Here is an 11,146-nt window from a genome sequence, read left to right as displayed (position 1 = left end):
GGATCAAAGTCCTTCATATGATCTTACACCCTCAGCCGGAATAACACATGTGCCTAAGGACCAATGGGTAGAAACTGGTGTGCTTCTCTTGCTCTCACTCCCAGTGATCTACCCAGAGAATGCGAGCTTTCTGCTCTGCAGTGTTCTGAATCCTGATCTCCAAACAGAAAACATTTCCGCAAGGGGTCAAAGCAGAGGTCATACATGTGTTTAGTGATGGCTGTGCCTGGACATTTGGGGTTCCTTGTATGCAGAGTCTAGCAGGAAAGGAGAGGAAGCACTGTCTTTCAGAGCTATTACCCATTACCACTCGCAGGAGGCAGAACTTCTTTTACACAACAGAGCCAAGATGGAATATGTTTGCCATCCACTCACCCAATGGTGAAGGCAAATGAACAGGAACAGAAGCTTGGCTCATAGACAGCACAGTAAGAGCATACAGGGCTCACACCCTCCAGAGGAGGACCTGGGCTTTGCCACAAGTAAGCCACCGAGATAGGAGTCATGGTAGCTAAAGGAAGAGGGAACATGGAGGATGGAGAGGATGGTTTCAGCTGTGGCCCTGAAACACCTGCTATGGCAAGGGTGGTAACTTATCTCGCTTCCTGATTTACATTCTTCTTTCAAGGCAATATCAAAAATGCAGGAGGAGTTACTTCTCAAATGAACATGAAAAGGTGAATGTGAGGGTCACAATGGATGACTTTGGAAGACCCAGTGATGCACAATTCCTGTCTTTCTTTGAAGACAGGTGATGGCCTTAGCTCCTGGAAGCACTGGAAGCAGATAGCATTTAGATGTCAGAACCTTCAGATGTTGCCTCCAAATGTTCTCGTGGCTCCATGTCAAGTGCTTTCTGGACCTATTTAATGGTTGACATCCAAGGGTGGAGCAACTCTAATAAGTAATTTTGTCTCCAGAGCTCCTGTGATTTGAGTTGAGGTTACCAATCCTGCACCTTGTCTAGGCTTCCTCTGATTTTGTTTCTTTAACCTCCTCTCCATAGGCTTTGATCACAAGCACTTCATTATATTTATTCTCAATATACTCAGAGTCTAACTCAGGAATACTGTATCAGATAGGGAGACAGGTACTAATTGTGAGTGACTCTTTTATACAATTGACCATTCAAATATTCGTTTCAATATTCAATCACAGAGTTGGAGATAGTTCCATTGACTCACCCTAACATAGCTAGAAAAGTCTAAAGCTTCCTGAAGCTAACTTTAGAGGGAATGGTGAGGGAAAAAAAGAGAGACAAGGCAAGGGGAGATGAATCAGAAAATGCTATGAGGCTTTTGTTACATGGGGCAAAACAAGACACCAGAAAAACTCTGGTGGTGTTGTGACCAAAAAAAGACTCTAAGAATGCCTGATGTGGAATTTTACACTGTGGGATTTGGCTAATGCACCTTTTTTCTTCATCTTCTTTAACATCTAGTAAATTCTATCATATACAGAAGCCTAAGAGAAAAGATCATTTTGAAAGCATTCATGGCTATATTAATAACATATAGAACAGGTAGGAAGCTGATTCATTAGTGTAAAATTCATTAAAATCAGAGTCATCAGTGACCATAACCTCCAGCAAAGGTGCTGTGATTTAATCATATCTAAATCTTTAGTAGGATTTTGGGTTTTTGTTAATTGTTTTATCCTCCACACTGTTATTTCTTGTGGATGAAGAAAGTGCCTATCATGCAACAAATTACCATGTTCGTAATTAATATTTAGGCATTCATTAAATATTCGTGTGCACAAATGTGTATGGGCATGAATTAATACATTCATTCATAGACCTCTGCCTCCCTGCTGAACTATGCATCTCTGTGAATCAGGGCTTGTTTTTAAATTTTTTTGTCACCCACTCAGAATGTCTAGGACATTGATTGACTCATGGTCAATCAGTTAGGTTTGGGCCAGAATTCCTGGCCTGCATATGCTAAAGCAATATGCAGATGTCAATGATCAATTGATTGCCTCTCAGGTTTTAACCTCCTCTTCATTGACTGATTTATGAAAACAGAGATGGGTCCTGCTGTTGTTTCTTGTCGACTCTCTAGCACAGTGCTCAGGTGATTTAGTAGAGAGACAATGCAGGAGGAAGAGGTTTTGCTTTCTGGTCACACGTTAGTGGCAGGCTCCTTGGCTTATCTAGCACCTCACTCTTGTGGCAAAACATCTTCCCAATGCTTGGATCTTAGGGCATTGTACAGCACCCAGCATGTGCAGAGCATGGTGGTTAACTTTGCTTGCTGTCTAGCATCTTCCCCCAGAAGTTGCTGTTCTTCTCTTGGACAAGTGTGTAGCTGATTTCTGGCACCGAGACACCAACCTATGAAGATCTTCATTCAGAAATGTACAGTGAAGATTTCTAAAGTTTTAGGAAATTGCTTTCCAGAGAGTTTCTCTGGCACAGCTGCACAGAGTCTTCTCCAATATCTTCTAAGTCATTTCTCAGTAAGCACTTGTTCCAAGGTCTGAATCTCCCTGCCAGGGTCTGTCTTTTGGGCTTGGTATCTCAGCCCTAGGGGTAGGGTCTACTACTCATATCTCCTACTCCTATATCCTTGGGACCTCACTCTACTTCTTTCCAATCTTTCATTGCTACAATCCCCTTTCATAATTAGTGATTATTTCTGTTAAACTTATCTTGTTCAAATTATTGTGTGGTTACTTTATCCTGATTGGATCTTGACTGTATAGCAGCAAACTCGGCACTGGAGTTTCAATAAAAACTCTGAGTGAGGGTTCATCTTTCCAAATATTTACTCTATAAATTTTAGATGTTCCTCCACAAAGTCTAAGTGTTCAACAAACTTAAAACCCAGAAAAAATTTATTAAATCATCCTACTACAGAGTAGTAATGGTATTGATAGATCAAATATCAGCAAATATGTCACATGTGGTCACAAATGTTTGTGAATGTTGGTTAAAATGAACTGAAATTATATTTCAGTTATTGAACTTTCTCAGAACCTGTTCCATGCCAATGCAAAATATGAACATCTCAGGATAATGGAATATCAACATTTTTAAAAATATCTATTCAATAATATTCTCTTTCTTTGGAGTGTGCCTCACCAAACAGGTTGTTCTCAAAAATGTCAAAGAACTGTCTTTAGAATTATCTAGTTCCCTTATTTTCAATATATAGTTCATGTACTAGCATCAGCAATTGCCTGGGAACTAGTCAGAAATGCAAATTCTAGGACCCATCCCAACTATTGACCCAGAGACTTGGTGCAGTCTAATAATCTATTGTTCAGCAATCTCCTTAGGCAATTCCAATACACTCTACAGTTGATGATCAGTGATATAGCTTAACACTATCTTTTGTAAGTGAGGACACTGAGAATCAGAAAGTTTTGGAGTTGAACAATTTGGAAGAAACCAAAAAAAAAAAAAAAATGTCTGGGTTTCATGGAACTTGCTTGCTGTTTTTTTCTATGCCCTACTTTTAGTTGTGATTGTCTTGGGAACTTTATCAATTCCTACTATTCTTTGGGTGTGTGACAGAAAAAATAGACAATGGATTTGAAAGCAGAGAGAATAGTCTTTTCATAGATGTGAAAAAGAACCACCCAGTCCTGTAAGTCACGGACAGCTTCTCAGATGTGATAAGCACTTTGTCCCCAAGGTGTTCGAACCCAAGGGAAAGGACAATTTGATGGAACATGGTACAGACAGAGGAGTCAAACACAGATTCTATTTTAGACCAGAATAAATGGTCTTTGGGCACCATTTATTTATGAGATTTTATAATTTTAGGAACACCAAATAAGATGTTCACTATTTTATAATGTAGCATAGAGTTCTTCTGTGGGGAGAGAAGCATCTTGAATTGAGATAAAATCCTTTTGGGCTCTGCCTCCTCCCTTCCCCTCTATCCACAAAAGCCTGTGCTTGGCCAGATGCTTCTCCTTCTCATTTTCCATTTAGGTGGCATTTTCAAATATAGAAAACAATTTTGTAAACTCCCTGCCGTTTCTGTTTTGCTTGGACTCCACAGAGGCCCAAATAATTTATGGAAAAACAGCACCTGTGTTTTCACCAGGAATGGCTTTCACAACATTGATGAATTTCAAATGAAGGGCATTTACCTCATTCAAGCGAAATGGAAAGCAAATTCTCCCTCCATTTCCAGAAATGAATTGCAGAATATGTTTGAAAACTATTTTCTTGTCCCACAAAAACATTTAGCTGGATGTAAACATTTTGTACCAGGTTCTTTGAAGGAAAGAGAGACCAACTTGAGTAATTGCATCAAAGAAAGGAATTCTAGACTTGATGTTTTCTAGGGATGTCTCCATCTAGATTGGTTCATCGTTTCAGTCACTCATGATATGAGTTTGTGCTATGTTCATTCATTCAATAAACAAATGATTCATTTGGCACCCACCATGTCAGGAGCCTTAGGAAGTAATGGTATCTTTCACTAGTATCAGAGACGCAGTAGTCTTTTAGTTCAACAAGGAAGTTTGAGCACATGAATTTATCGCTACTTTGATCTAAAACAGGTGCCCCTGAACTGGTCACCTTTCTTGTAAATAAAGTTTTATTGTAACATAGTCACAGCATCACTTTTGCATAATGATAAGAGAATCTAATGATTCTCTTGCTGTTGTTTCTGATTTTTTTTCCTCTGAGTTTCATTTTGGATAGTTTCTATTAGTTCACTATTTTCTTGTTCATTGCTTAATGTGCCATTGGTCTCTGTCTTGACTTTTAAAAATTCATACCTAGTTTTCAGATTTTTTTCATTTTTGTAAGTTAGTGTTGGTTTTTTTTTTGTATCTTTCATATCTCTAGTTCACTTTTTCATCTGTCATTTCTGGGTCATTTTAGATCAATTGTTCTTTTTTCCTCATTATGAGTCATATTTTCTTGCTTCTTTGTATGCTTGGTAATTTTTAATTGCATGTCAGTTGTGAATTTGATACTGTCGTGAATTATATCTTATTGTATGATAGATATTTTGGTCTCCCTATAAATATTCATGGACTTTCTTTCAGGATGCTGTTAAATTATCTGAGGCTAGGGTAAGTGCCTTCCAAGAAATTTGTAAGAATCTGTATCTGGTGCCAAATACCCAGGACCAGAAAGAGTGGTTGTTTCTACTAGTCAGACTGGAAAATTCATAATTCATGGAGGAGTAGATAGCAGCACAGAGCACAATGCTAATTTTCCCCCACCATTTAGGCAAGACCCTCTTATGTACTATCCTGGACCCTCAGTGAGCTATGTGTTTTTCTAGCCTGACTGGTGAAAAGAAGCACTATCTCTGTGTTTGCCTGGGACTTTGCTACATTTAGTCTTTTCCTGGTAGTTTGATCCACATGCATCTGCTTCTCAGTCCTCTGCTGAACACTTGTGCATACACCTGCAGCTCTGGAGTGCTCTTTCTGTACACCTTTCAACTCGCTGGTGGTCTGTCTTGCAAACTCTTGCTGTTGTCTTCCCTGGACTCTGGACTCTGCTCCTCTGCTTCCTGGTTGCTCCCACCCTGTGACTTGGGCTAGAAGGAGAGCAAGCTGGGAAAGCATGGTCTTACTCCATTGACTTGGCAGCACTGTCATTTCTTGCCTTATGACTATCGTTTCTTAAATTTCATCTTTGCTGTTTTTAGTCAGGAAAGTAAATCCAGACACGGGTACTACCTCACAGATGGAAGCAGAATCATAGGTCTGGAGGATGATGACGAGGTTATGTGGGAAGAGCTTGGAAGTCATGCTGAGGAGCTAGAAATTGCTCAGACCTGGGCTTCCTACCTGGTAAACCAAATGTTGACAGTCACCTCTGGCCACAGCAAACTTGTCTCTCCCCCTGAGTGCCAGGCTGATACTGTTGTTATCTATGCACCATTGTCAGGGTTCCCGGGACCCCCAGCCTTGAGCACGGTCAAGATGGTGCCTGGCGCTGAGCCAAAAGTGGCCAGCTATACAGTAAACAACCAGCGAATTCCAATAATTGGCTAGTTAACGATGTGATTAGAGCATGCCCCCCTCGTGTACCTATTCTATGCCTGCAGCTGTCCGCGCGTGTACCTCGTGTGCTCTCCCCTGATTGGTTGAAGTGTATATAAGCTTGGTGGGTGGGGGAGTAAGGCGAGGAAGCTGGGAGTAAGAAGAAGCTGAGAGAAGAAGAAGCTGAGAGTAGGAGAAGAAGCGAGGAAGAAGAGTGCGAGCGAGGACGTGAGCCGAGCGGGAGAAGCGGAGCGGCCGAAGCAGGTGTGAGCCGAGCGGGAGGAGCGGAGCGACCGGAGCAGGCGAGAGTTAAGCAGAGGGAAAGAGAGCGAGAGAAAGAAAAGAGAGAAGGGGATAGAAAAGAGGGAAAGAAAGGAAGACTGTGCACAATAAACTTCCAAAGCTTCAGACGTTTGTCGTGTCTCTCTCTGCGGCCAGAGGGAACGCAATACACCATGAAGTTTAAAGTTTAGGTAAAAACTGTTCTTAGATATTGCATTGCCAAAGATGGAAACACAAGTGTCAGGAGCAGAGCACCTCTGGACTGAGGTGGAACAGGAATTTCATGGGAAAAAAGAAATGGAGTTAGAAAGAAAGGACGAAAGGTTTGTAAAATATCCAAGAGATCTTTTTCAGACTACTGGACAGATGATCCAGAAAGTAAAAACCTTAGGAATTTTTCATTGTTTAATTCTTTTAAAGAAGAGTCCCAACTACAGAATGTTTTGCTTTTGAAGTGTATAGAACCATCCCTCAATGAAGAGCTGATTTTATTTTGTCCATGAAGAAAACCAGCCAAAAATGGTTCATCAAACTAGACAAAAACCTGTGAATGAGCATCTCTAAGGAATTCTGCAACCTGCTAGCCCTTGGAGAACTAAATTCCCTTTTGAATATGAAAATCTTTAACAGTCATGCAAAGATCTGGCAAATTCATTATCACCTCTAATAGCTTCTAATTAAACTGTTTCAGTAAAGCTGTGGAATTGAAAAAAAATCACCCATGCACATTGACACCTGTTAAGTGTTTTCATATGTCATGCAGATACTGAAACGGTGCTCACCTGCTGTATGGCAAGCTGCCCCCTCTCCAGGGCAGGCACTAGTCACTCCCTCCTGGCAGGAGCCGCCCAGACAAGAGTCTGCTTGGGACCTAGGCAGCACCCCATTTCTGATGATACCCCAACAGGATATTAGAAAGTTTTTGATGCGTTTGTCAAAGTGTGTATATCAAAGAAACTCCTCTATTGTTCATCTTCTCTCTAGATTTTGGTGTTTCTGAGAATATGGGGCAGATAATTAGACATAATTTTTAAAATATCATTATATTCACCCAGTGCCTTGTAACTTAAAAGTTCATGTGATTATTTATGTTTTATCAGTAAGGTTCTGACTATGAAGCTTCTCACAACATGCTCAGTCCTGATGCAAAGATGAGGCCGTAGATCTCCCCCAGCTCAGAACCCAGGGGAGGGTAAAGTACTCCTGCAGAGGATGAGCTAAACTGGTCTACTTCCTTTGATTCTCTTACTCCTAGGCTTCTCGGGGGGGCAGGATGGGTGTTCTTGACATTTTCATTTTTTACTGGACAGCTTTGCTTTACAGTCTTGCCACAGCTCCAGTCTTTGGCCACCGTCATGGAGGTTACATGTAACCCGATATTGGATCTCGTTCTGCTTATTTGGGCTCTTCCCCTGGTTCTCTTTCCTCTCCAGCAAGCACATTTCAACACTCCCCATGATTATGAGGAGGAGAAACTACAACAGCCAGGCCCATTTCATGAGGAAGGCAGGACCTGGCATTTCTCACTGAGGGGACTTGAAAGCATGTCTATAATCATGTGCCTCACATGCTCTAAAGCTGTTGCCATCCAGACCAAAGAGCGGCATCAAATCTCTGACCCTAAGAAACCAGTCATTCACTATCATGAGGGAAGACTGCAGCCTGCTTTGCTAGCACCTCCAAGGTGCAAAGGCAATGAAAACAGTCAGGTGGGCCCTCCTGGGAGGCCTGGCCTGAGCCTCTGTGGCCCGAGAAAGGAGGACACTCTCATTCCTTTGGGGAAATTCCCTGCATCTAGAGAGGAACATCAAATATAAGGGATGCTATTTTTGTAAGATGAATTAGTCCTGGGGCAAAGCTGAAGTTTGCTGTTCTCCCTGGTTGTGTTTTCTTTTTCTTTTTTTTTTTTTTCTGGATGAAATTCAGGGGGAAATGAAGCAGAAATTCTTGGCCCTCAGGAATTGAACTCAGCATGAATCCTATCATAACCCAGATGGGGCTCAAAATAACATTTATTGAACCCTTTCATTATTCTCTGTTTAGTGCCAGTGTTTTCACATATCTTTGCTCGTACGTGTGTGTGTGTGTGTGTGTGTGTGTATGTATAGATGTGTGTATATCATTGTGCATGTGTGTCTTATCATTGTGTCTTATAACTTAAAACACAAGCCCATGTGATTCATTGTCAGTCAGTAAAAATTCTTGAGTTCCTGTGAGGCTCCTGACACTCTGCTTAGTCCTGGGATACAAAGGTGAAGTCATGTAAGTGTATGTGTGTGGAGATGTACCATGCCTACATGTATATGGTAGGAAAAACAGGAAGAGTGTAGATAATCATACACACACACATGCACACCTGCTTATCCACAGAGAGTGCATTCTAAGACCCTGAAACCATAGACAGCACTTAACCTCAACAAATATATATATAAATATATACATACTTATATTCCCATACATACAGACATATGATAGAGTTTAATTTATAAATTAGTCACAGAAAGAGATTATCCACAATAGTGCATAATAAAATAGAATGATTATAACAATATACCATTATAAAATTTATTTCGAGCTTGTGAATTGCTTGTTTCTGGGATTTTCCATGTATTGTTTTTGGACCATGGTTTACTGTGGGTAACTGAAATATGGAAAGCAAGAGGGTGGGAAGGGGGCAGTTGTATTGTTTATGTTCACCATGAGACAGAGCATCATAACAAACAGCATTAGGGGATCTCCTCTGGTGTGACGTTTTATGTTTTACAGAAGAGAAAAATAAAATGACTATATAATTATAACAACTGTATGGGGGTCTCTGAGTAGCATGCTTTGCTCTAAGGAGTTTCTCATACACTAACTCATTTCATCCTAAAAATCATACAAAGGAGCATAAAAACAAAACTCTGCAGTCGGTACTATTAAAATCATCCCCAATGTAAAACTGAGAAAATACAGACAGAGAGAGATTTAAAATGCTGTGAGCTGTTTGTGAGAGAACACGTCAGCTTGCCAATACTCTACAAAAATGTAAAATGCCTGTATTGTAGACCAGCGATTCTATTTCTGGGGACTTCTGCTGTAGAAATGGCTACATCTGCACATAACCAGAAAGCTAATTGCAGCATTCACTGTGCAGCAAACATGAACTTCCCCTTAGGGCTCGCTGGCAGTGAGCAAGGCCTCTTCCTCTGTCCTCTCCCCGTCTCTGACACTCTGCAGCCCTGGGAAACCCTGCTTCTTCCAGGCAGACCTTGACATTTTTCTCTTCCTCTTCCTGTATTTCCTTCTGTCTCTGTTCAGACATCACCTTCTCAGCCTCTATCTCACACTGTACTGTGCAAACCTAACTGTACTCTCTGTCCTCGCAGTCCTTACTTCCATCGGAGCGTCTGTGTGTCACTTGTTTCCGTGTCCATCATCGTCCACCTGCACAGACATGTGAGCTTCTGGAGGGGGCAGGGACGACGTTGCTAGGTTGGCTCTGCGGCGCCTGGACCAGTGCCCGCGCTCACTGGAACCCAGCATTTCTGGAGTGAGCAAATGAATGTCGGCAGGCAGAGAAAGAGAGGAAACGATGTCTGAGATAGGTTGCTAAATCAACAGAAGGGCAAACTGTGTGTGCAATTGAAATACTTTTTGAATATTATTTCATCATCCAATACATATCAGTATGACTATAAATACTTTCGCAACCACGTAGAAGACAATTAGAAACATACACACAATATTAGCTGTCATGTATTTGTGACTTTTGATATCTTCTTTATTTTTCTGAACTAAAATAAATAATAACCTTGTATCTTTTATGCAATCTTCAAATGCAAAAAGACATGTATAGAAAAAATTCAGTTTCTAATCCACGTCAAATATGAGTCACTATAGCATGTGACTATTCCTGATATAATTGAGAAGACTACAAATATATTCCCTCTCTCTCTCTCTTGCACACACACACGCACAAACACACCATACAAAATATCAGTGATGTTATCTGTAATAACTAAAAACTATAAACAACCCAAATACCTGTTAACAGGGGAATGGATAATCAACTGTAGAATATTCAGACAGTGGATACCAATAAAAGAGAAGCTACTAAGACCTGCAACAACATGGTGAATCAACAAGACATGTAGAGTGGAAGTGGACAGATGAGAAAGAATAACTCCCAAGTTATGCCTCTTGTATAAATTTGAAAACAAACGAGGTTAATCGGGGATGATGGGAATCAGAACAGTGATTACTTCCAGAAGAAGTATGTGGACAGGGGCAAGCAGGAACCTTCTGGAGCAGGAGGCTCTACATACTGACCAGGTGGTAGTTATGATGCTGTTAGGGTTTGGTAAAAAGTACTAAGCTGCACAATTAGGATTATGCATTTATTGCTGGTGAAGTATGCCATAATAAATTACTGTGTGCATTCATAAAAACTGCTGCAGAAAAAAAATTCAGTCTTCTTGATTTCCTCCTTTCAGAATCCTCTGAATAAAATAGTCAGAAATTTCAATTGCTCTTTCGCCTTGAAGTTCTTCTTCTGCATTCCGACAGCACTCCCTTTACACTGCACTGCTGTTCTTTTCGTTCATGAAGAACGACTGGTTTGTAATGACCCATGAGCAAATTCCTTCACACACATAAAACTTGCAGAAAGCCTCTGGAATTACAGAAGTTTGAACAGGAGTGTATTTTGGTCTAATGTATGCAATTCAATATAACACAATGCCTTATGTCTAGGGAATATATTAGCAAAAATAACTTTTTATTACAAAGCACCAGGCCTTCAAGAAATTCTTTATTGACTACTAAAATGGTAGCAAAATACAGAATATTTTGTTGTTGCTGCTGCACTTTTCAGAAACCACACACCTTATACTGAATGAATCTATAATTGTTGGGC

Source organism: Sciurus carolinensis, chromosome 10 (assembly GCF_902686445.1).
Source record: "Sciurus carolinensis chromosome 10, mSciCar1.2, whole genome shotgun sequence".
Classification (NCBI taxonomy): domain Eukaryota; kingdom Metazoa; phylum Chordata; class Mammalia; order Rodentia; family Sciuridae; genus Sciurus; species Sciurus carolinensis.
Note: the sequence above shows the minus strand (reverse complement) of the source record.